General features: G+C 41.6%; 1 pseudogene; it reads left to right on the top strand.

The window, feature by feature from the left end:
- Positions 1-4,614: 4,614 nt before the first annotated feature.
- On the top strand, positions 4,615-24,046 carry LOC116893228 (annotated as a pseudogene).
- Positions 24,047-26,921: the final 2,875 nt, after the last annotated feature.

Raw genomic sequence — 26,921 nt, 5'->3', positions numbered from 1 at the left:
CGGGCAATATCCAATGTCCAGAGAAGTCACAACAAGCATCACCCCACATATCAGCTGGCTCTGGGAAGTAGGAAATCTGATTTTTTGCCACCTTTCTTCTTCCAGTCAAGAAGCCTCCTTCCTATGACTATTGACCCATGCAGGATTTGAGGGAAGTAAAGACATGGGTAGAAGACATCCACCCCACAGTTTCAAACTTATACACCTTGGTGAGCAGCCTCCCTCTCAAGCACACTGTGTACACTGTGTTCGACTTGAAGAATGCCTTCTTCATCTTGTATCTGGCACCCAAAAGCCAGTACCTATTTGCCTTCAAATGGCAAGACTTGGAGAGAGGCTTCAGTGAACAACTGACTTGGATGTGTCTGCCTCAAGGATTCAAGAACTCATCCACAGTCTTTGACAAGGCATTATATGAGGATTGGGATGAGAATCGGTGGGTCCACCCTCAAATAACTTTACTCCAGTACATAGATGATCTCTTAATTGTGGCCACCCACCTGGAGACATGCTAGGAGGCCACACAAGACCTGCTACAAGAACTGAGACAACTGGGTTACCAATTATCTGCTAAGAAGGCCCAATTTTGCCAACTTGAAATCACCTAACTGGGGTACATACTCAAGGATCAGAGGGTAATACATGCAGTTGGATGGCCAGAAGCAAATCCCCAGCATCCCAGTTCCATCAACCCAGAGGCAAGTAGGAGAATCTCTGGGACCCACCGGGTATTGTAGTTTCTGGGTGCTAGGGTTCATTGAGATAGCAAAGCCATTATATGAGGCTACCAGGGGCCAAGAAGATAAGGTGGAATGGACCTCCAAGATGCAAATGGCTTTTAAGATCCCAAGAAAAGCCTTATTGGAGGCTATGACCCTGACCTTCCTGGACATTCACAAACCTTTCTATCTATATGTGGATGAAAGAAATGGAATAGCAGAAGGGTTGCTCACCCAAACTTTGGGCCCATAGATAAGAGTAGTGGCCTATTTACCTAAAAAGCTGAATCTGGTGGCCCAGAGATATAGCTGCCATCGTCTAGCTGGTCAAGGATGCTGACAAAATAACCATGGGTCAGGAATGTGTCACCACTCCCTACACTATGGAGGGGACCCTCAAGAATCTATCCAGTCAATGGCTGTCCAATGCTAGACCGATACACTTCCAGGCTCTGCTTTTGAATCCCCCTCACATAAGATATAACTCATTGTCTGCCCTAAATGCAGCCACCCTGCTATTGGACCAATCCTCAGACACAACAATGATTGCTCTATAAGTTTTGGGTCATGTTCCAACCATTAGGCCAGACCTGACTGACATTCTGTGGCCAGATGCTGAGTGCATCTATCTCATGAATGGGAGCAGCTTCTGCCAGAACCGAACCAAGTATGCTGGGGTGGCCATAGTGGATTTGGATTCTGTCATCTGTGCAACTGCTTTGCTGCCAGGAACTTTAGCACAGAAAGCGGAACTAAAGGCTCTGACCTAAGGCTTTAAAACTGGTGGTGGTGGTGATGGGGCTAACATTTATATTGATAACAGATGTATCTTTGCTACAGCTTATGTGCATGGGTTCATATACCAAGAGAGGGGACTTCTGATTGCAGAAGGAAAAACCATAAAAAATAAGGATGAAATGCATGCTTTACTAGAGGCTTTATGGTTCCTCCTGAAGGTGGTGATAATTTATTGCCCCTGGCACCAAGAAGGGACATCAGAAATAGTCCAAGGAAAGTGACAAGTCGGTAAAGTTGCAAGGGAAGCCACCCAAGCTTCCACTACCCATATCCTGGTCACTCTGTCACCTGCCTCCTGCATGTCTGGCCATTCCTCAAATATACTGTTGAGGACACACAAGATCAGGTCAAATGCAAGGGACTCTGCAGAAGAAATAGATACCTGCATACTTCTGAAGGCCATGCCATCCCACCTAAGGGATTTGCTAAACAACTCATCCATTAAGTCCATCAGGCCACACACCGGGGCCACTGAAAATGAAAGGGATTTCATTGAGGGTTAAAGTACAAAATATTTTACTTGTGAGGCTTGGTTGATCAGGTAATTTTGCATTGTCCCACCTGCCAGGCTGTGAATCCCCCAGACCCAAATCAAGGAACTCCAGGAATCAGAATTAGAGGTCAACAGCCAGAGGCTGATTGGGATATAGATTTCACAGAAGTGAAGTCAGGAACATATGGATATAAATACCTGTTAGTTTTTATAGATACCTTTTCAGGATGGTTAGAAGCATGCCCTATGAAGGAGTGGCAAAGAAGATTCTGAAAGACATCATACACAGGTATTGACTACCTACCCTGCTTGAATCTAACAGTGGACCAACATTCATTTCTCAGGTAAATCAGTCTTTAGTACATGTCTTAGGGACCCATTGCAAACTGCATTGTACTTACAGACCCTAGAGTTCTGGACAGGTAGAGAGAATGAATGGAACCCTGAAGGATTCCTTAACCAAATTAACACTTAAACTGGCAGTGACTGGGTGTCTCTCCTATCTTATGTCTTATATAGGAGTAGGAAGATTTCCTATATTTTGGGTCTCACCCCCCCATTGATATCCTATATGGGAGACCCCACCTATGCTGCCTAACCTCCAATCTGATATTCTAGCGAACTTTGACCAACACAGGTTCTTGGAGTCTTTGAAGGTCCTCCACAGAATCCAGAAGTAACTCCAGCCTGCCATCTGCTAGGATCATGAATCTGCCACTCCCCTTAATCTCCCCACTGCTTTGAACCAGGTGATAAAGTTTAGATTAATAGACATAACTGGAGCCCTGCTGGAAAGGACTTTACACTGTAATCCTGACCACACTAACGACTGTAAAGGTGGATGGATCTGGACGTGGGTACATCACTCCCATGTTAAGAGAGAGACAACCCAGCAGTTGAGGTCAGGCAGGGGGAGACTTCCACATGGTCCACCACAAGAGCAATGGAAGGCACACCCACATCCTGTCAATCCAATAAAACTTCAACTTCAGCCCTTCTGATCCTATTTGCCTGCTGCACACAGCACGCTACACTCTCCACCAATCCTGAAGTCTAAGCTAGATGCTCATAGATATCAGAGGAGTTGAAATGCTTCACCAAGTCACCAAATTAGTGCCAGATGCCACCTGGTTCCCTAATCTGGAGCTATGACCGGATGATTTCTCTGAGTTTGGAGGCTTAGAATGGCACCATTGGACCAAAATTGGCTGATTCTATGTCTGCTCAGGCCATGGCCATACCAAGGCTAGAAAGATAAGTGTGGCAGCTCCTCTGATTACTTTTGTGTGGCTTCAGGATGTGAATATGGTGGATTTCCCCCACCCCCACCCCATCACCTCAGATTTAATCACAGTAAATTGGAAAGGAGCAGGGACTAAGCTTGCCAACAACAGTACGTGGGTTATATGGTTTACTGAAGAAGTAAAACAGAGTGTAGGATGGAAAATAGGAAATTTACCAATGTATGGATGGAAAAACCTTAACCTGGGAGCCATATTCACTATTCAACTGAGCCAACCTGGCCCAAGCTCCTCCTTAGGCCACAACAAGATGTTAGCCAAGCCAAACCAACCACCTTTCAAACCTCTGCCCCAACCTGTCCCCTCCTCTGCACCAGGACCCACCACCCTCTTGCTCCCTACAATGTCCAACTTTGTTGCCTGAGTCAGGATCCTATTATAATCCAATTTCCAAGTCCTTAATCCTCCTGTCCAGATTTAACTCAGGACTGTTGATTATGCTTAGATACTCAGTCCCCTTACTAGGAAGGAATAGCAGTCCCTGGGATTTAGTCACAGTGCACAGAAAATGTAGATGGCAACAATCAGAGGAAAGCTGACACTGCAATCAACAATGGGACAAGGACTCTGGATTAAAATTAAGGTACTCTCAGACTATTCCCACCTCTGCAATTGTACTGTAGCCCCTACCATGGCAGGATACCCCAGAGGATGTTTGGTGGGCTTTACTTCCCTGGTTCTAAATCTCACTCAAGATTTTTGTGTTCTGGTACAGCTTGTCTCTTGGGTGGTTTACTACACAGCTGGCACCTCCAAACAATTAAGTAAAGAGAGTGGCCATCTCTGCTGTGTTACTGGGCTCCCTTTTTGGCATGGAGCTGGATGGAACTGCTAGTGTAGGGGCCTCAGCTGTAGTACTCCAGGATAAAAATTACAAGGCCCTACAGGTGGCTATCAATGCAGATTTATAGGAGATGGAAAAGTCCATTACAGCCCTGCAAGATTACCTTTCCTCACTGCCAGAAGTAGTTGTACAAAACAGAAATGGCCTAGATTTACTGTTCTTCCTTCAAGGGGGACTCTGCCTAAGTTTAAATGAAGAATGTTGTTTCTATGTTGACTACTCAGGGGTGGTCAAAGAATCTATGGTCTTAGAAAGAGATTACAGGTTAGAAAACTAGAAAAAGAACAATCTCAGGGTTAGTATGAGTTCATCTTCAACTGGTATCCTTTGTTAACGACCCTGATTTCAGCCTCGACAGGAACTCTTCTTCTTTTGGCTTTGACTTTTGAGGCATGCATTATTAATGCTTTAGTCAGATTTGTTAAGGAATGGATTTCCACTGATGATTGAAATGCCTCCATGAAACCCAGCTGTCAGGATGGCTGCACCCTGTTCAATTACAACATCCAGAAAGAGTACACCTTGCACCTAGGTCTGCATCTGCCTGATGGCATCATCGAACAGTCCCTTCGTCAGCTTGCCCAGAAGTACAACTGTGACAAGATGATTTACCGTAAGTGCTATGCATGCTTGCACCCCTGTGCAGTCAACTGCCACAAGAAATGAGGCCACACCAACCTGTGCCCCAAGAAGAAAGTCAAATAAAGCTGGGGCCATACCTGGCCTGTGATCCCTGGACCAAATAAAAGTCCCCTTCCATCGACTGGAGCAGTAAAAAAAAAAAAAAAAAATCCAGTGTATAGATATACCCCCTTTTGTTTGGACATTTTTCTGTAACTAGATTGTAGATGCTGTTGCTCTCAACACTCACATACAAGTGTGTTTGTGAACATGTTCAGTTTTGTTATATACCTAATAGTGTATGTAATTTAATAAGTCACATAGCCACTTTGCATTTACAGTTTGAACAACTGTTGAAGTATTTTACAAAGTGAATCATTTTACACTCCAATAGGTATGAGTGTTTTAGTTTCTTAACATTCTTGTGATTTCTCATTTTTAATAAAGTTCATTATTTGGGAATTTCACATCATGCATCTGGATTATGCTCACCTTCCAGTTCTCCCATGTCTGTCTCCCTCCCCACCCTGACTCTTCCCCCTTTGTGTTGTTCATATACTCACTGGAGCACGGTCACATTCCTAGTGATCGGCCCTCGAGGGAGAATGAGTCTTTCTCTAGAAGCCATCAGCTGAGGAGAACACTACAGTGGCCGTCAAGGGAGCCAGCCAGCCCTCTCCATTGCCTGGACAGCCACTGTGCTATGGGCCAATGAGGGTCAGGGTCAGGTGATTTATCCTTTTTTAAAAAAAAGTTATTATAGCCATCCTACTGGGTATGAAGCAGTATATCTTTGTGGTGTTGGCTTGCCTGCATTTGTCTAATGATTTATGACTCTGAGGATCCTTTCTTGTGACTTTTGGGTACTTATGCAATTGTGTGTGTGTGTGTGTGTGTGTGTGTGTGTGTGTATAGAAATGTCTATTCAAACCCTTTGCCCATTTGGAAAACTTGATTATTTATTGCTTAGTTATTCTTTACATAATCTGGGTATAGGTTCCTCATCTGATATAATTTGCAACTATTTTTTCCATTCTTTAAGTTGTCCTTTTGTTCTCTCAATTGTCTTTCAGCAATCAATGAAATGCTTTAAACTAAGTCCAAACTATCCATTTTTTTTTGCATCTTGCCTGAATCAACTTTACAAATTTATGACTTTTCCTTCTAAAGGTTTTATTATTTTGCTTCCTGTATTTTAGACCTGTCATCTATTTTGATCTAAAATGTGAATACAGTGTTACAGAGAGGTCCAACTTTCCCCTTTGGCCTGTGAACACTCACTTGTCTTGACATCACTTGTTGAAGATTAGTCCTTACAGAATTATCTTGAGGGCTGGAGAAATGGATCAGTGGTTAATATCACTGGTTGCTCTTCCTGAATAAGAGAACTCAATTTCCAATATCCATATGACAGTTCACATCCCTCTGTGACTCCAGTTCCTGAGGATTCGATGTTTTCTTCCAGCCCCAGTGTATGCCAGTGGTACACATATATGCCACCCATTTCATCATTTCATCTATCATTTCATCTATCTATCTATCTATCTATCTATCTATCTATCTATCTATCATCTATCTATATACCTACTATATATGTATATATAAAGAATTATCTTGAATAGTCTTGCCATTAAGTTGGTTATCCAGAAATGCCAAGGAAGAACCGTTAGCTCCCAGTTTCCAGAACTGTGGGCCAATACACTTTTGTTTATTGTAAATTACCCATTATAAATTTCCATTTATTATAGACAGGTATTCTGTTATAGAAGCAAGTTGTTTAGATACTTTCCCCAGCTTATTAGATGTCTTTTTGTTCTTGTGTGCCATGACAGTTTAAAGTATTTTGTTAGCAAATCTATTGACCTTTCATCACACTGCCTATGCTTCTGAGAAAACATTTTCTTAGAAGAAGGTTGTATTATTTTCTTTGAAACTTGTAGAGTTGGCTTTTATGGTAGATTTCTAATCCATTTGGTTTTTTTTTCCTTATGAATGTTTTTTCAACACTTTATTAAAAAAGCATGCCCCTGTGATTTGAGCTGGCTTTAGATATATTTTGTGCTTTCTTTTCTAGTCCTTTGTGTAGTAAAGCATCAGTACTGCCTTGTAAGCCAGGCTTTACAGTATGATTTAATATTTGGAAGCCATAATCACCTACGATCTTTATTTTTAGTGCCTTTTCTATTTCCAAATGCTTGAATTCCCATATGAACTCACTGTTAAGATGGGTCTACCAAACTTTCACATTGCCTTGTAAAATTTTAGAATCCAGCTTCTTATTTAAAAGATTAAGACTTTTATAGACTGAAAATAAACTCTCAATCCATTGTGAAGTTCCTGGTCATTCATATAAGGAGTAAATGTAGTGCTCTTCTCTGCATGTGCTACAGCGTTGTTACCATGCTCTTCCAACACAGAAGTACCCCAGGCTCTCCACTTCCCAATTAGCTTTCTGTGAAGACCCCTTACAGGAGGACCATGTTCTAGCTATTCTGCAATGACATGACTGCCGAACTCTGAGACAATAAAGATCAGGATGACTCACTTTGAATTCTAAGTTCTCCAGAGGTAAGAGAACAAACAACCTCCTCAAGCAAGGGCCCATTATTCTGTATGTGGCCCATGTAGTCCACCAGCCAAGGTACCCACTCAAATGGAGGAAGGTGCTTTGCAGTTGGAGGGAGTCATTTACTCTTTAACCTGTAGGAATTAGTACCTAGTGGCGGCAGGTCTTTTCCTATCTTGCTATCTCACTCTTGCAGTCCTCAAGGGGCCAGCAACAGGGTCGCAGTACCTTGGCTGCAGTACAGCTACCAGTGGTCAGCACTAGACAACTCAGCGCCCCCTGCTGTAGGCAGCGTGTGCCGCAAGCTAGACTGGGCAGCGTTGGTCCCTGCGAGCTCCGTTCTCCGGGAGTTGATGGACTCGCCTGAGAGGAGGGTAGATGATGCAGCATCTGCAGCCTCCCAGGGCTGGAGGTCCTAAATTCTGAGGCGACTGTATGAGCCCCGTGTGCCTTGCATCACAGAAACTACGGCTTTGAAAGTCCAATATGCACGGTTTTCTATCTGCGCAGGCGCAGCGTCAGCGCGCACCCGGCTACTCGGGCGCGTGCGCGTCATCCAGTGGGTGGTGCGTCCTCCGGTGGTGCTCAGGTCCACAAAGAGACTCAAGTCCGGAAAGCTCATCCATTTTTGGAACTTTTGATCCGAAGGTCGCTCTGGCCACTTGGGGGCGCACACACTTTTAATCAACTCCTTTGGATTTAGTTATCCACAATGAATTGTTTATCCCATTAAGAGGAAGACTTTTTGAGTGCTTTAGATAGAGCACGGTAAATTTAGTTACTTATTACTTAACATCTAGTAGTACCTGAGGGATGAAAAAAGATGATTTTCCCCATCTAAAGCAAGAGAAAACGAGGAAGAGGAAGCATGCAAAAACAACAGCCTTGTACCCAGAATATGTGGAAACCTAGATAGGAGGACTGGGACACTTTCTATAGGAAGATGATCAGGTGATTTACACGAGGAATTTGAGCAGGAGAAGGAAAGCAGAGTGATAGAGCCCGGGAAAGCATATCTGAATTTTATCTGGCTTCTCTGCTTCCTTATCAAAACAATAGATAAAATTACCCTTGCAAACCTATGGCGAGAGTTAAAGAATTGTGGAAAGAGATATAGGATGTACATTTTCCCCACCCCTGTACTGGCTTAGTTTCCAGTACTGGTTCAGGGTTATCACCCTTATAGTCTCTGAAAGGAGTAGATTGCTTTTTCTGTTTTGCTTTTGTTTGTTTTTGTTTTTGTTTTGCTAGGGATGGGAAACCAGGGTCTCAGGCATGCTGGGATAGCAGCCCTTTGGGTTTACTATGTCAGAAACATGAATGGACATGTGTATGTTTTTCTACACTGTCAGAGTTTATTATTAATATTATTATTACAATAAGTTCACAAAGTATAGAGGTTTTAATGGCAGCTACTTGGAAGATATTTCTGCTTTCCTTGGTAATCCTGACTGAAGTGAAGTTCTATTCCACTCTTAATAATATTAAATGTCAGTTTACATAATACACAATGCACGCACACTAAATTTCTTTCTCTATATGTTGGTCACAGAATAATTACAAAGGGTTAAATAGGCAAGGGGTTTCAAAGAAGTTTGAGAAACCAAAGGTGGGAAGACAATGAGGGATCTGTACTGTGTTACTGAGAGGAAGCTACTGTTGTGAGTCAGGCCACTGTGGGTCATGGATTTGAGAATGATGCTTAGAGTTGTGTCTAGTTGCAGAGGTGAAAGGCTTAGAGTAGATCCAGATGAAGGAATGGGCAGATGAATGGATGGCAGGTGTAGATGGGAGAACAGGAAGATGGACAGATGATAGTTGAGTAGGCTGTGTCAACAGTAGGGACCAAGTCAAGTTGAAGCCCCCTGGGACAAATGGTACTTCTCTGCTTGCTGGTACTTGGTACCCACACAAGGTTGTAAGATAACAGGTCAATGGGGCTATAAACAATAAATATATAAAAGCAAGGTATGGCAGCGTATAATCCCAGAGTTAGAGGCTGAGATAGAAGGACATCAAGCACAAGCCCTAGCTAAACATTGGGATACTCTTTCAGAAACTAAACAAAGAGCTGGGATATATCTCTGCTGTTGAGATCAGGCAGTACCCTTATGCACAATGCATAAAATAGTGGGGCTTTGCCCAGAGAAAGCCCATTCTACAAGAAGTTTTTGAGGATGGAGGATGACTGTGCACCTGAGTAGACATGAAACAACATCTGTCTGACACCACACGTTTAGCACACACTAACAGATGACTTGTCCTGGGAGTAGATATGGAGCTACCTTATAAATTCATTTAGGGTAAATTGAACTATAGATGCACATGGACACATTAAAACCTTATCAGGAAAACTAGGCCCAAGAACTTATTGAACATAGCCGAACAAGGAAAGGCTGTAATTCTCTCATCTGGACCCTGTACAAAAACTCAGAGAAGAGGATAGAAATATGGCCAAGGTATTTGAGTCTGAATCTTATTTCTGGGAGCATGGGGCTTGGAGAAAGAACCAGACCCAACTTCTACTGAAAGTACTTTTGCCTACTGTGCTACATTCTCAGTTCAAGAATTCTATTGTTTTTGTTTCGTTTTCTGAGAAAAGGCCCAGACGGGCCTTCTTTAATGTAGTTCAGAGTAACTTGTGCTTGTGCTTGTGAGCCTCTTGATTTAGCCTCCAAAGTACTGGAAATACAGGCATGTACCACCTTGTAAATAAAACAAGAATTCAAAAAACTTGTATTGGACCGGTTTGTATGTTTCTCTAAAGTTCCCAGAGTCTGACAGTCTCCCAGGAGTTCTGTTGGTAAGAGACCTTACCAACATGTAAGAGACCCTCACAAACAATAATTACAGTAGCTGGGAACCCCAATGAGCCCAGCAAATTAAGGACCCATCACCCCACCCCATCCTCAAATTATACTTCCCTTTCAACTTGTACCTTCTGTTGGGGCAGATTATCAGCTTTTCTGTTCCTCTGACCCAACAGTCTGAAGACTTCCCAAGAGAACTGCAGCAACCCAAGGACATAGGAGGCAGGCTCCAGACAGAGATACTCAGACCAGCTAACACCAGAGATAACCAAATGGCAAGAGGCAAGCACAAAACCATAAGCAATAGAAACCAGTAGACTTTGGTATCATCAGAACCCAGTTCTCTCATCATAGCAAGTCATGGATACTCCAACACACCTGAAAATCAGGAAGCTGACCTAAAATCCTATCTCATGAAGATAATAGGGTCCTTTAATGAGTGTGTGTGTGTGTGTGTGTGTGTGTGTGTGTGTGTGTGTATCACTGAAAGAAATACAGGACACAGGCAAACAAGTAGAAGCCCTTAAAGAGGAAACAAATAAATCCCTTAAAGAAATACAGAAAAACACACTAAGACAGGTGAAGGGATTGAACAAAGTGGTCCAAGATCTAAAAGAGGAAGTAGAAACAATGAAGAAGACACAAATGGAGGCAACCATTGAAATGGAAGACCTAGGAAAGAGGTAAGGAATTACAGATGTAAGCATCACCAACATATTACAAGAGATAGAAGAGAGAATCTCAGGGGGTAGAATATACCTTAGAAGATATTAACACAACTGTTAAAGAAAATTTAAAACATAACCCCCCAACCTAAAACATCCAGGAAATCCAGGATACAATGAAAAGACCAAATATAACAATAAAAGGAATAGAAGAGAGAGAAGATTCCCAGCTTAAAGGACCTGAAAACGTTTTCCACAAAATCATAGAAGAAAACTCCCCCCACCTAAAGAAAGACATGGCCGTAAATGTACAAGAAGCCTATAGAACACCAAATATATTGGATGAGAAAAAAAAAATCTTCTCATCACATAATAAAACAAATGCACAGACCAAAGAAAGAATATTAAACACTGTAAGGGAAAAAGGTCAAGTAAAATATAAAGGCAGACCTATAAGATTACACCAGACTTCTCATCAGAGAACCAGAGAAGCTGGAAGAGCCTGGACAGAGTTCACACAGAACCTAATAGAACTCAAATGCCTATACAGGTTACTGTACCCACCAAACCCCTCAACCAACATTGATGGAGAAATCAAAATATAGAGGACAAAAACCAAATTTAAACTATACCAATCCAGCCCTACAGAAGATTCTAGAAGGAAAACTCCATCACAAGGAGGGTATTGATACCAAAGAAAAAACAATCATCTCATAGCAAAGCAGAAAGGAGTCACATGCACATAATGCCACCTACAACAACAAACATAACAGGAACTAAAAACAATGTCTTTAATATCTCAAATCAATGGGCTCAATTCCCCAATAAAAAGATAACAAATTTGATATGCAAACAGGATCCAGCATTTTGCTGCACAAGAAACATACATCAATAACAAAGACAGACACTACCTTAGAGTAAAAGGCTAGGGAAAAGTTTTCCAAGCAAATGGTCCCCAGAAACAAGGCAGAGTTGCCATCCTAATATCCAATAAAGTAGACTTTCAACCAAAAGTTATCAAGTGAGATGGGGAAGAACACCTCATATTCATCAAAGGAAAAATCTACCAAGAGAAAGTCTCAATTCTGAACATCTATGCCCCAAATGCAACAGCACTCACATTCATAAAAGAAGCTTAACTAAAGCTCAAAATACACATTGAACCCCACACAATAATAGTGGGAGACTTCAACACCCCATTCTCACTTAATGGACACGTAATTGAAATAGAAACTAAACAAAGACACGCATGAGAGCTCTAGAACAAAAAGAAGCAAACACACCCAAGAGGAGTAGACAGCAGGGAATAGTCAAACCCATGGCCTAAATCAACTAAATAGAAACAAATAAAACAATACAAAGAATCAACAAAGCAAACACTGGTTCTTTGAGAAGATCAACAAGATAGATAAATCCCTAGCCAAACTAATTAAAGGGCCTAGAGGCAGCATCCAAATTAACCAAATCAGAAATGAAAAGGGAGATATAACATCTGAGGAAATTAAAAAAATCATCAGATCCCACTACAAAAGCCTATACTCAACAAAACTGGAAAATCCAAATGAAGTGGATGATTTTCTAGACAGATACCTTGTACCAAAGTCAAATCAAGAGCAGATCAAACTATCTAAACTAGCCCATATACCCTAAGGAAATAGAAGTCATTAAAAACCTCCTAACCAATGCTCAAATAGTGGTGGTCTAACTGGTAGTTGGTATGTAGAAAAATGAAAATACATCCATATTTGTCACCTTACACAACGCTCAAGTTCAGGCAGATCAAGGACCTCAATATGAATCCAAATACACTGAGTCTAATAGAAGACAAAGTGAGAAAGAGCCTCAAGCTCATTGCCATGTGGGGGTGGTAGTAGTTGAGGGGGTTCTAAACAGAATTCTCAATGGCTCAGGAGCTAAGGTCAAGAATTTAGGAATTGGAAGTCATGGAACTGAAAAGCTTTTGTAAGGCAAAGGCATAGTCAACAGTACAAATTGACAACCTACAGATTGGGAAAAAACATTTTCATTAACCCCACATCTGATAAAGGACTAGTATTCAAAATATATAAGAAGTCAAGAAGAAAACTCCCCAAAACCCAAACAACCCAAAAAATTGGGTATAGAGCTAAACAGAGAATTCACAACAGAGGAATCTTGATTGGCTGAGAAGCAGTTAAAGAAATGTTCAAATCCTTAGTGATCAGGGAAATGCCAATCAAAAAACCCTGTGTAGGTTGATGTCATTATGCAGATGAAGGCAAGTACGTGATAGAATGAGGCCTGTCATTGGATAAGAAGGAAGGATGGGCATGAGAAAAGTTTTAGAGTGGTAGAGGAGGCTGGAGCGAGAAGAAAAGGCAGCTAAGAGAACATGGCGGCAGATGTTAAGATTCTTCCCTACACACATTACAATTTGTTAGGACTATTTTTAAGGTGTGGCTGTGTACAGGATATTGTGTTGTCTAGATGGGCAAATTATAGCTTATCAATTGGGTCAGAGGATATTGTGTGATGTGTTCTTTTATGTGACAACTTAATTGAGGTAAAGAGAGTGTATGGTGGCAGAACACACTGGACCCACCATGGAATTGGGATGTGTATGCCTGGCATGGTGGAAACCAGCTAAAAGAGCTGTGAGTGAGAGTGGGAAGATCCGACAGGGTGCTGCTCTTGGACAGTGGGTCAGAAAGTACTTGGGGGTAGCGTGGAGCTGCTGAGATAAATTAGCGATAGTTCCAATGGCCCACTGGAGCTGAAACTAGGGAGAGCCTGACCACAGGGGTACGAGTGGGAACAGATAGTGCCTCTTTTTATTGTTTTCCACAACAACCCTGAGGTTCTACCTTACACCAATCAGAATGGCTAAGATCAAAATCTCAGGTGACAGCACATGTTGGCAAGGGTGTGGAGAAAAAGGAACACTCCTCCATTGCTGGTAGAATTGCAAACTGGTAAAACCACTCTGGAAATCAATCTGAAGGTTTCTCAGAAAATTGAAAGTAAATCTACCTGAAGACCTAGCTATACTACTCTTGGGCATATACCCAAAAAATGCCTCACCATTCCACAGGGACACATGATCCCCTATATTTGTAGTGGCCTCATTTGTAATAGCCAGAAGCTGGAAACAACCCAGGTTTCCCACAAACGAAGAATAGATACAAAAAATGTGGTTCATTTATACAATGGAATACTACTCAGCTATTAAGAATGATGACATCATGAGTTTTGCAGGCAAATGGAACTAGAAAATATCCTGAGTAAGGTAACTCAGATCCAAAAGGACATGCAGATTGTGTATTCATTAGTAAGTGGATATTGGCCAAAAATGTACAGAATATGCAGGATACAATCCACAGAAGATTAACAAGCCAAATGGCCCAAGTGAGGATATGTGAATCTTACTTGGGAGGGAGAAGAAAGCAATCAGAGGGAGACAGAGGGAGGGAGGGACCTGGTTGGGAGAGGGGACAGGCAGGCCAAAGGAGGAACATGATCAGGTATTGGGGGTGGGAATGAAACCCTGAGGGCCAGCAGAAAGACTGGAAACAGGCAACCTAGGGAGGTAGGAAGTGGGGGACTCTCTAGAATGTATCAGAGACCTGGTGTGTGACAGCTGCTCAGGATTCAAATTAGATGAAATGCTCAATAGTGGGGGCGAGGGATCTCATAGAGTTCACCTCCAGTAGAAGACAGGGTATCAAGTGGAGGGGTGAGGTTGCCATTCCACAGTCATAACTCTGACTCATAATTGTCCCTGTCTAAAGGAATTTCAGGGACAAATATGGAGAAGAGACTGAGGGAAAGGGGGTTCAGTGACTGGCCCAAATTGGGATCAAGCTCCAGGTAAGGCTCCAAGGCCGGACGCTATTACTGATACAATGCTTATAGACAGGAACCTAGCAGGGCTGTCCTCTGAGAGGCCCAACAAACAGCTAAAAGAGTCAGATGCAGAGACTTCCACGCAATCAATGGACTGAGGCCAGAGACTGATGTTGAATTAGGGAAAGGCTGGGAAAACTGAGGAGGGTGATCCCATCAGAAGACCAGCAGTCTCAACTAACCTGGACTCTTGTAATCTCTTAGACGCTAAACCTCCAGCCAGGCAGCATACACTAGCTGGTAAGACGCCCCACACATGTACAGCAGATAACTGCTGCCTGGTGTGACCTCAGTGAAAGAAGATGCACACTGCCCTCAAGAGACTCGAGGCCCTAGGGAGTGGGGAGGTATGATAGGGTGGGGGTAAAGGGGTAGGGACGTCCTCTTGAAAACGGAGGAGGAAGAATGGGAGGAGGAACAGTCAGAAGGTGGACTGGAAGGCAGATAACGACTGCACTGTAAAAATTAAAGATTAATATTAATAATAATAACAACAATAAATGATATTGATAACGCCTTCCACTGTTTATATTTTTAGTTAATCTCTGCTGCCCTGAGTTTTAAGTAAAGACTCCCAAAGCAGATTGCCCCTGACCTTGGTCTTGCTTCTCATTTTCTCATTGTTCTACTCTTTATTCCATAGCTTGAGTTCTATTTTCCTGGAATAGGATTCCTACCTCACTGCTTTATTTTCTTCTGAATCTTTACACGTGACATTCTTTCTTTGTTTTGGATAAGCAAAGAGCTGAACTAAAACATACTAACAGTACCACTGGTAGGTATATTCTGCCTCAAATTTGCCTTCAAAGTCATATATTTTAGAGCAACAAATGTACAATCTGAAGTTAAAATGTCTTAAAATTTTAGAACTTATTATTAAGTTGCTTAATCATTATACCTGAAAGACTCTAAGGGCCCAAACATGGTGCCAGCAGGTCTTGCTCTCGCCCACTCCAGTCTCACCTTAGTTAAATCACTAGACTTCCTTATTTGGCCACTTCCTCTTTCCTGAGCCTGACCACCAAGGTTCAGCTATCAACATTTCTTATTTCGCTACACTGACCAACATGTCCAATCAGAACTAACCAGCTCAACTTAGCATGAACATCTCCCTTTTCTTCTTTAAAAACCACTCCTACAGCGCCACCTGCTGCTATTTTTGTGGGGTGCAGAAGCAGCCCACTTACCTTCCAGGGTAAATAAATCTCCTTTGGAGTGAGGGTTTGTTGTATGGTTGTGTTTTGTGCAGATTCGGAGGTCCTTTTATTTTGGTGATGTGACTAAGATTGGCCAGTAGCTCTACCCCCTTCTGCGTTTTCTGGTTCTTCTGTTGCCCCATTTCCTTATCCAACAGTGGGTGGTGGGTAACATCCCCATCACTTGTTGTACCAAACATTCCCTAGGTTATTGGATTTTGATAGATCTTTGAGCATTTCTGCTCTTTTCTTTTGTTCCTGCTATTTCTTGTAGGATTGGAAAGACTGCACCCTGCCACAAACTTTATTGGTTTTGGCAGGCTTCCTTGGATGGTCAGTAGGCACATTCTGTTGAGTTTGGCATTGTTAGTGGATTTCCCTTCAAAATCTGGTGTGTGCTATTAAATGTTTCAAAATCCTGTTAATAGGTTGAAAAAAAGAGTCTGATTTCCTTTACCTCAGACACTAACACCTTTATCAAACAATTCTGATACCTAACCCAGTCTTATGACGTTACCTTTCATGACCTCTATACGCTTCTTTCCAATAACCTCCTTCCTGGGGAATGCAGACATGTATAGAAAAAGGCCTGAGACCATGCAGATCAAATATACCAAACACACAGGACCCATCATGCCAGAGCTGCAGCAGCCCCTAGCATAGATCCTCATTGAGATTACAATGACTGTGATGATTATCAGGCCAGAGACTGGTTTATTACTTGTCTCCTCTCTGGCCTTAGGGGAGCAACCCTTAACCCTTAACTTTCAAAAAGTCCAAGAGATAATTAAGGCAAGCCTAAAATTCCCTCTCACTTCCACTTATACACCACACAGTCCCTGCTTCAACTTTCAGACATAGACCTGAGGACCCTAGTTGACCAACAACTTTTTATGACCTACTGTTTTGCCCAGTTCTACTCAGACATAAAGGCCAAATTCAAATGACCGGACCAAGGCCTTCTTATACCCCAAGCCAAGGTTCTCGTCTTCACTTTTAAGGTCTTCCATAATTGTGGTGAATGCAACCAGAAATATAAGCACAAACTCTTGGATCAGGATCTCTAATGAACTCCCAGAAGGAGCCACTAGGTCCCTGCTTCAAGTGTGGCAAGGAAGGTCACTGTGCCTGCACTTGTCCAACTCCTCGGAGGCCTACCTGTTCTTGTTCCAAGTGTCAACAACGGGGTCACTGAGCATCGGACTGCCCTAGGTCACAACTTCTTTGGGGTCCATCCAGTCTTCCTGAATTCTCCTTGGACCTCCTGGGTCTAGCAACAGAGGATTGCAGGGCCTGGGCTCATCCATTAATTTCCAGGAGCCTAGGGTCTCACTTCTTCTGTCAGGTTGCTTCATCACATTCCTCCCATATACTGGGGCCACTTTCTCAGCCCTGATGGAATTCTGGGGTTCCATTCACCCCTTTTCCCTCTCCCATAGCTGGAGTATATAGACATTTTTCCAGAGTGCTCAAAATCCTCCCTTAACTTGCTATTTTAAAGGCTTTTCCTTTCCCCACTCCTTCCTCTTTATATTTTCATGCCCTATTCTTTACTAGAAAGAGATATCCTCTCTGAAATTGGAATAAATTATGCCTTCTGCCCTCATCACAGCTCCTAAGACACTTCTGTGTCCCTCATCCTCCTTTCTTTGACCTCTACTTGTACTCTCTTTCTCTTGAATCCCCAAACCTCCCCTGTCCCTTGTTTCCTTCTTTAGTCAATCCTGCTACCTGGGATACCACGTCCTCTTTCCTTGCTACACATCACAAACCCCTTTCAATTACAATTAAAGACCCTTATGCCTACATCTCAAAACCTCAATACTTCCTAACCCCAAATGGCCTCAAAGGCCTCAATGTATCATTTTATTTATTTATTTATTTAAAATGTATTTTTATTGGATATTTTATGTATTTACATTAAATGTTATCCACTCACTTCCTTCTCCCAATACACACTTTCCCTCCCCACGCTTCTATGAAGATGTTTCCACTCCCACCCACCCACTCACTCCCATATCAACAACCTGGCACTCTCCTGCACTGGGGAAATGAGCCTTCACAGTACCAAAGGCTTCTCCTCCTATTGATACCAGACAATGCCATTCTCTGCTACATATGTGGTTGGAGGCGTGGGTCACGCCATGTGTACTCTTTGGTTGTGGTTTAGTCCCTGAGAGCTCTGGGGGGTCTGATTGGTTGATATTGTCTTTCTTCCTATGGAGTTGCAAACCCCTTCAGCTCCTTCGATCCTTTCTCTAACTCCTACATTAGGGTCCCCATGCTCAGTCCAATGGTTAGCTGCAAGCATCCCCATCTGTATCAGCAAGGTTCTGGTAGAGCCTCTCAGGAGACATCCACATCACGCACTTCTTGGCTTCAGCAATAGTGACTGGGTTTGGTGGCCACATATGGGATGCATCTCCAGGCGAGGCAGTCTCTGGATGATGTTTCCTTCAGTTCCTGCTCCACTCTTTGTCTCTGTATTTCCTCCCATGATTATTTTGTTCCCCCTTCAAAGAAGGACTGAAACACTCACAATTTTGTTTTCCTTCTTCTTGAGGTTCATATGGTCTGTGAATTGTTTCTTGGGTATTCTAGCTTTTGGGGCTAATATTCATTTATCAGTGAGTGCATACCATGGGTGTTAATTTGTGATTGGTTTACCATACTCAGCATGATATTTCCTAGTTCCATGCATTTGCCTAAGAATTTCATGAAGTCACTGTTTTTAATAGTTGAGTGGTACTCCATTGTGTAAATGTACCACATTTTCTGTATCCATTCCTCTGTAGAAAGACATCTGTTTTTTCCCAACTTCTGGCTATTATAAATAAGACTATGAACATAGTGGAGCATGTGTCCTTGTTATATGTTGGAGCATCTTTTGGGTGTATTTTCAGGAGTGGTTTAGCTGGGTCCTCAGGTGGTACCATGTCCAATTTTCTGAGAAATCGCCAGACTGATTTCCAGAGTGGTTGTACTAGCTTGCAATGCCACAAACAATGGAGGAGTGTCCCTCATTCTCCACATCCTCACTGATATCTGTTGTCACCTGAGTTTTTGATCTTAGCCATTCTGACTAGTGTGAGGTGGAATCTCAGGGTTGTTTTGATTTGCATTTCCCTAATGACTAAGGATGTTGAACATTTCTTTAGATATTTCTCAACTATTCAATAGTCCTCAGCTGAGAATTCTTTGTTTAATTGTATAACCCATTTTTAATAGGGTTATTTGATTCTTTAGAGTTTAACTTCATGAGTTCATTGTATATATTGGATATTATCCCTCTATCTGACGTAGGACTGGCAAAGATCTTTTCCTAATCTGTTGGTTGCTGTTTTGTCCTAATGTCAATGTCCTTTGCCTTACAGAAGCTTTGCAATTTTGAGTTCCCATTTGTAGATTCTTGATCTTAGAGCATAAGCCATTGGTGTTCTGTTCAGGAATTTTTCCCCAGTACCCATATGTCTGAGGCTCTTTCCCACTTTTTCTTCTATTACTTTGAGTGTATCTGGTTTTATAGTGGAGGTCCTTTGATCCACTTGGACTTGAGCTTTGTACAAGGAGATAAGAATTGGTCAATTTGCAATCTTCTATATGCTGATCTCTGGTTGAACCAGCACCATTTGTTGAAAATGCTGTCTTTTTTTTCCATTGCATGGTTTTAGCTCCTTTGTCAAAGATCAAGTGACCATAGATATGTGGGTTTATTTCTGAGTCTTCAATTCTATTCCATTGGTCTATCTGCCTGTCTCTGTACCAATACCACCCAGTATTTATTATGATTGCTCTGTAATACTGCTTGAGGTCAGGGATGGTGACTTCCCCAGATGTTCTTTTATTGTTGAGAATAGTTTTCACTACCCTGGGTTTTTTGTTACTCAAAATGAATTTGGAAATTGTTCTTTCTAACTCTATGAAGAGTTGAGTTAGAATTTTGATGGGGATTGCATTAAATCTGTAGATTGCTTTTGTCAAGATGGCCATATTTGCTATATTAATCCTGCCAATCCATGAGCATGGGAAACCTTTCTATTTGAAATCTTCTTTGATTTCTTTCTTCAGAGACTTGAAGTTCTTGTCTTGCAGATATTTCACATGCTTCATTAGAGTCACGTAAAGGTATTTTATATTATTTGTGACTATTGTGAAGTGTGTCATTTCGCTAACTTCTTTCTCAGCCTCTTTATCCTTTGCTACTGATTTGTTTGCATTAATTTTATATCCAGCCATGTTGGTGAAGTTGTTTATCAGGTTTAGGAGTTCTCTGGTAGAATTTTTGGGGTCACTTAATTATACTGTCATATTATCTGCAAATAGTGATATTTTGATTTCTTCCTTTCCAATTTGTGTCCCCCTGACCTCTCTTTGTTGTCTAATTGCTTTGGCTAGGACTTTGAGTACTATATAGAATAGGTAGGGAGAGAGTGGGCAGCCTTGTCTACTCCCTGATTTTAGTGGGATCGCTTCAAGTTTCTCTCCATTTAGTGTGATGTTGGCTACTGATTTGCTGTATATTGTTTTTAGTATGTTTAGGTATAGACCTTGAATTCCTGATCTTTCCTGGACTTTTATCATAAAGGAGTATTAAATTTTGTCAAATGATTTCTCAGCATCTAATGAGATAATCATGTGGTTTTCCCTGTGATTTGTTTATATAGTGAAGTATGTTAATGGATTTCCATACATTGAACCATCCCTGCATCCCTGGGAAGAAGCCTACTTGATCATGAGTAGTGTATACTGAAAAGACTGTATATTTGCACATCTGTATTCACTGATGTTTATTCACAAGAGTTTGGAAATGAAATCAAATTAGATGTTCATTAACTATGGAACTCTTAAGGAAAATAAAGGTATGTACACACAAGGCACTATTACTCAGCTGAAAAAAATGTAATCATGAAACTTGGAGATAAATGGACAGAACTGCAAGAATTATACTAAGAGAGGCACCGAAGCTCAGAAAGACAAATGCTGGATATTCTCTCTCTCATGTGTGGATCTAAGCTTTGAATCCTTTGTGTATTTAATGTGACACAGAGGAAGAAGCCAGGAAATTAGGCACAAGACATTGAGCATGGACCTATTAAGAGAGGGGATATAGTAAAATGTAGGGAAATGAAAGAAGAGAGGGGGTAATTAGGGGTGGGACTGTTTAGGCATGGAGGGGCAAGGGATGGGAAATGAGGGAGAGGGGATGGCTAAACCAAAGTGAAGGATTATGAAAAAGATACATGGAAACTTAAAATTTTGGAACACAAGTAAAAAGTATAACTAGAGGGGACATTAGAACTCAAGATTCATGAAAGAACCAGAATTGGGGGTGGATGCTCTGAGCTAGTTATCAATGGGGATGAGGAAGAGGGGAAAAGAAAGTAGGTGGAGGTTGTGGGTTAACTAAAGGGAGGTACATAGGAGGTTTATAGACTTCTATTAGTATTTTATATTATATATTTAAGTAAGTTTGCATTATATATTTATGTTTTAACATATATTATATATGTAATTTATAGACTAGAATTGGTTTGTAAGCTAATTAAACTATAATATAAAAAGATGTAAAACTAATTGTTTTTCCAGTTCTAATTTTATCAAGGATTTTTTGATTTCAGAGGTGGATAAGTGCAAAATACATATTCCACATGAAAGTGTAAAGTTTAATGTGAATCTTCACAATTTCCATTTAGCATGTCAATTCTAACTGTATATAAATTCATTAAGTTATAAGGACTTTAGGTCTGGTTAATTTAGGTGTGTGAAGTTTTTAGTTATTTGCTAAAGAAATAAGTCATAAAGTTTGGAAAAATAAAATTTAAGAAGTAGTGTGATAAGAAATGGGTGGGAGGGCAATACTGTACCCAGAAGACACATGTTATTGAAACTCTATGTGCCTAGCACAGGAAACCTCCCCCAGAAGCATACAACACAACACCCTTTTTCTGTTGCTTTTGGTCATCCGACCATGGCTAACTGTTTAGACTCTATTGCTGAAGACACCACCAACTTTGGCTGCCGGCTATCTAAAACTAAATCTCAAATTATTATTGAAAGATATATATTATTTTGATGGTCCTCCACAGAGCTGGCTTAGTGATCATGAATTCTCTCAATATGTTTTATCGTGGACAATTGTTTTCCAAGACAATGTTGCCATAACCAGGACTTCCATTTTAATTTCTAGCAAAAGTACTTAGCATACAATCCGTCTTATGATTGCATTCAATAGTAAGTGCTCATTATAAGCTTTTCTTTAGGAATCTATAAAGCACACACATGTGATTAAGAATTGTGAAAGTTGTGATCCACTGACCATGGGAGAGAAACCTTAGTATTGTGCATTTACAAGTTTTTTAATTAGCAAATAGCTCCCACACATTGCTCTCCTAAATTCAAGAGGATTTATTACATCTTATGATCAGTTGATTTTAGAACTGTGAGGGTAATATGAGATATTGGACAGTTCAGAATAGATTTTAAGTTATGTTCCAGGGGATTTGACACTCTCTTCCAGTCTACATGGGCACCCTTATCAACTTGCACAGGATTTTCATTCAAGTAAAAAAAAAAAAACAAAAAAAACCAAAGAACATTCCAGTAAGCAGTGGCACTCTTCAAGCATGGCTTACATATTGGAATTTTGAAACTTAGCACTTTTGCTCCCAAAGTACTTATAAAAGTGAACATTCATATATTATGTGTTAAAAGTACTTCGGATTCTGTTTCAAAGTCTATTTTGGGGAGTCAAAATGAAATGGTTTCATGGTTAGCTCAATTTAAGCCAAGTTCTTGAATATTAAGAAAATATCAGACAGGGGCTAGTTAAAGCAAAAACAAAAAGTGTTAAACAAGTCATCGAATCTCTGAAAAATTATACTGATGAATCAGCAGAAACAAATTCTTTTAAGGAACAGAAATGTTGCTTTGCAGATAAAGAAGAAGAGACAGGTAATCAAAGCCTTTCCTGTTACACAGACAGTGTGACCACCAGGTTTGGAGAGTCATTCTATTTTTTAGTGAATCATTTCAATTCATACTCCAAGTGCAAGGAAAAAATAACTCAAAGGAAGATAAACATTATCAGAAAAAATTAGACCTTGAAGAAGGTATGGTGGTTTGAATATGTTTGCCCCACAGAAAGTGACACTATTAGGAGGTGTGACCTTGTTAGAGAAAGTGTGTCATTATGGAGGTGGGACTTTGAGGTCTCCTAATGCTCAAGCTCTGCCTAGTGGGGATGAGAATCTCCTTGTGGCTGCCTTCGGTTCAAGATGTAGAACTCTTGGCTCCTCCAGCACCAAGTCTGCCTGCACGATGCCCATGATTCCTACCATGATGATAATAGACTGAAAATGTAAGTGAGCCCCAATCAAATGTTTGCTTATATAAGCATTGCCTTAGTCACGGAGTCTCTTCAAAGCAATAAAACCCTTACTAAGACAGAAGAAAAATCCAATTCCCCTGACCCTGACATACATGCCGACAGGCCAGATACAGGATCTTCTCTAGATATTGGAACAAACCTCTCAACTCTAGCTGGATACCTAAGGTTCTCCTAGTGTCTGCAAAACAAATTATTGATAACTTTCTTTATTGTCCCACTGAATGTGTACAAGCCTTAGTTGGTGGTTACATTGGTGGGCTCAAAGAGTCAGCCAGAAAGACAAGAAGAGCTTGCTAAATCTGAGCCAACTGTGAGCAAAACAAAAAGACAGAGGAGAAAAAGTGTGTGTCTCTTCAGCAGTACAACTTATTGCAAGAAAGGGTATTGATATCAGAACTGGAACCTTAGTTCAGTCTTAACATCAAAAGACCCAAAGCTCGGTATTACTAGGGTTGAAGAACTCTTTTCATCTTCAAAATTTCCAGAATCACACACACAAGAGTGGCTTTCATGGAAAAATAATTATTTCATATTTATCATGACTGAGACAAATTAAGGATGAAATACTTCAGGCTGCAGTTAGGGAAAGTTTTACCTTTATTGGTTATGTGGACCCAGTGAAAGGCAGAGGAATTCGAATTCTCATGATTGATGGTGGAAGAACAAGATGTGGGGTTTCTCTTCAAACTCTGCAGAAGTTGCAACCAACCCAGAAACTGATTCATCAGCTCTTTGATTACATTTGAGGTATAAGTACAGGGTAAATATCAGCTTGCTGACTCCTATATGCATAGTTTGGAGTTGGGCAAAGTAGAGCCACTAGGTGGCAGTCTGTCCCACTAATTACAACTGGTACTTGAAATCATCTACTTAAAAGAATATCCTTAAGTTAGCCACAGACCCCCGGATTGCCATGCTACATGCCATGGGATGGTGTGTGTGTGTGTGTGTGTGTGTGTGTGTGTGTGTGTGTGTGTGTGAGAGAGAGAGAGAGAGAGAGAGACCAAGACCCACAGACCACATGGGTTCTCTCTCTCTCTCTCTCTCTCTCTCTCTCTCTCTCTCACACACACACACACACACCACAGACAGCTGAGTGGCAAGCCAGCAGTGGGGGACCACTACAATGTGCAAGTGTGTAGTGAACATATGGGAGAGAAAGAGAAGGAACAGTTTGGGCATTAAGCAGAGAGATATGGAACTAGAAGCCAAGGGTATAGAGGAATAGTCTATTATGAGTAGCCAGACCCACCATCTGAGGACATGGTGAAGTCCAACCCCTGCTGCCACTGAGGGCCAGGCTTGCTATGCAATGACAATGGTCGATGTTGATGCCTGTGACTCACATTGTCACTAGAGATCATGGGGACATCCCTGGTCTGGGCAGCTACCAGAGACCATGTGGATTGGATGTTTGGGGCTATACAGAACTTGTCCCACCCCTCACTGGCTGTAGTGCTCTGGAGAGCTGGCCTTATCTCTCATCAGCAACAGCACATGGGGGAGCTATCCCTGTACTTTCCTGGGTAGCATAGTGGAGCTGGCTGGAGTTAAAAGTGCAGGTACTCTAGAATCAAGGATGTGATTGTGGGAGAGCTGACCCTGCCTTGTCTGCAGTGGGGTGGTGTGGGTGCAGAGGTGATGCCCACCCTCCTACCCCTTGCCATTTCCAGCAGTCCAGTTGGGAAAGCTGGCCTGGGGGGTGATGAGAGTGAAAGAGCTGGTCCTGCCTCTTGCTGGCTGCAGCATTTGGGAGAGCAGGCTTTGGACTTGGCCTGGACAGCACAGCAAAAGTGACCCTAGTGGTGGGGGCACAGGTGAGCTATCCCCCAAGGGTGAGAGTGTGTGAATACTGGTCCCACCATTCCTCTGATGCAAGGTTGTGCAGGTGCAGAGCTAATGCCTTCACTCCTTTGCCACCTAATAATTGAGACAACTGGCCATGGGGTCAGGTGAGCTGGAGAGCTATCCTTGTCTCTCACCATCTATAGCATTTTGGAGAATTAATTGAGTCTGTGCCTCTCCTGGGCAACACTGTAGAGCTGGCACTGAATAACTAAGGCATGGGTGAGCCAGCCCAGAGGTGGGGAGGGTGTGAGAGCAGGGCAGCTGGTCTAGCTCCTTGCCAGCTGCAGCATTTGGGAGACTGGGCTTCATGCTTTTACTGGGCAGCACACTGGAGCTGACTCTGGAGGTATGGGTGTGGGTGAACTGGTTCTGACAGCAAGAGAGAAGAAATGCTGTCCCTGTCTTTTGCTGATGACAGCTGTGGGTGGCCTAGCTGGAGTAGTGGTAAGAGTTTACCCTAGTGGTGCAGATAAGGGAGAGCAGATCAGCTTAGCTCACCCAGGCCCAGATCCAGGGCTTTGAGTTGTCCCACCCTCAAATCTACATCATCTGTGAACTGTTGGGGCATGTAAAAGGAGTTGTCCAGTGATCAACAACTACAGAATCTCTATGACACATGACAACAACAGGATAAGCCAGGGGAGTCCTGGTGAGGATCCAATATTGATGTGGCACTGACCTTGAAGTAAAACCAATGACTCATTGTAATAAACATTGTGATGAACATTGCAAGGGAAGATATATGGACAGAGGGGATACTGTGGGGCACACTGTTTCCATGATGAGATGTTTTCTATGCTTTTTGTTTGTATTATTATTTTTTTTTATTTTGGGGGCAGGTTGCAAGGGCAGAGGGCAGGTATGAAGGGATGGGGAAATGAGTGGGATTGGGGTGCATGATGTGAAACTCACAAAGAATCAGTAAAAAGTTAAAAACTGAGCTATAGAAAGTAATTTGTTACAAAAATGTAAAAATGATTTAAACGGTGAGAAGTCAAGATAAAATTATATAGTGTATTCACAATTAATCACAAAGGTTATATATGAATGACTGAAGATTAAAATGAGAAGAAGAAAAATGATCTGGATGAGATTTTATGTAAAATTGACAAATATAGGTGGTAGTGTTTATATTACCATTAAAGAAAAAAGTTATATTTGTTCATTGAAGTAAATTCTATGTGGCTATGTAATATAAATTGAAAACTCATACAGATTTGCTTTAGATACTCCATGTAGTTTAGGAAACACAAAAGTTTAATGTGAATATACTCTATTCCTTCTAGTGTGTGTTTTATTTCTGAATTCAAGCAAAGAATTCCTGTCTTGACTTAAAATGATGTAGTACTTAGGAGAAAAGATGAACCTTAGTATACTTTACTGGAGGCCAAGATGTAGGAGACTTCCATGGCCACCATGGAATTTTCTTTGGTGCTGTGATAGACAGTGAGGAAAGTAATCCAGACACTATAGAACTTTAGCATTCTCAATGTCTGAATCTTGTCCATTCCTCTGTTGAAGGGCATCTGGGTTCTTTCCAGCTTCTGGCTATTATAAATAAGGCTACGATGAACATAGTGGAGCACGTGTCTTTTTATATGTTGGGGCATCTTTTGGGTATATGCCCAAGAGAGGTATAGCTGGATCCTCAGGCAGTTCAATGTCCAATTTTCTGAGGAACCTCAGACTGATTTCCAGAATGGTTGTACCAGTCTGCAATCCCAACAATGGAGGAGTGTTCCTCTTTCTCCACATCCTCGCCAGCATTTGCTGTCACCTGAGTTTTTGATC

This window comes from Rattus rattus, chromosome 2 (assembly GCF_011064425.1).
Source record: "Rattus rattus isolate New Zealand chromosome 2, Rrattus_CSIRO_v1, whole genome shotgun sequence".
In the NCBI taxonomy this organism is placed as follows: domain Eukaryota; kingdom Metazoa; phylum Chordata; class Mammalia; order Rodentia; family Muridae; genus Rattus; species Rattus rattus.
The sequence above is the reverse complement of the archived record's forward strand: the minus strand, read 5'-3'. Positions and strand labels throughout refer to the sequence as shown.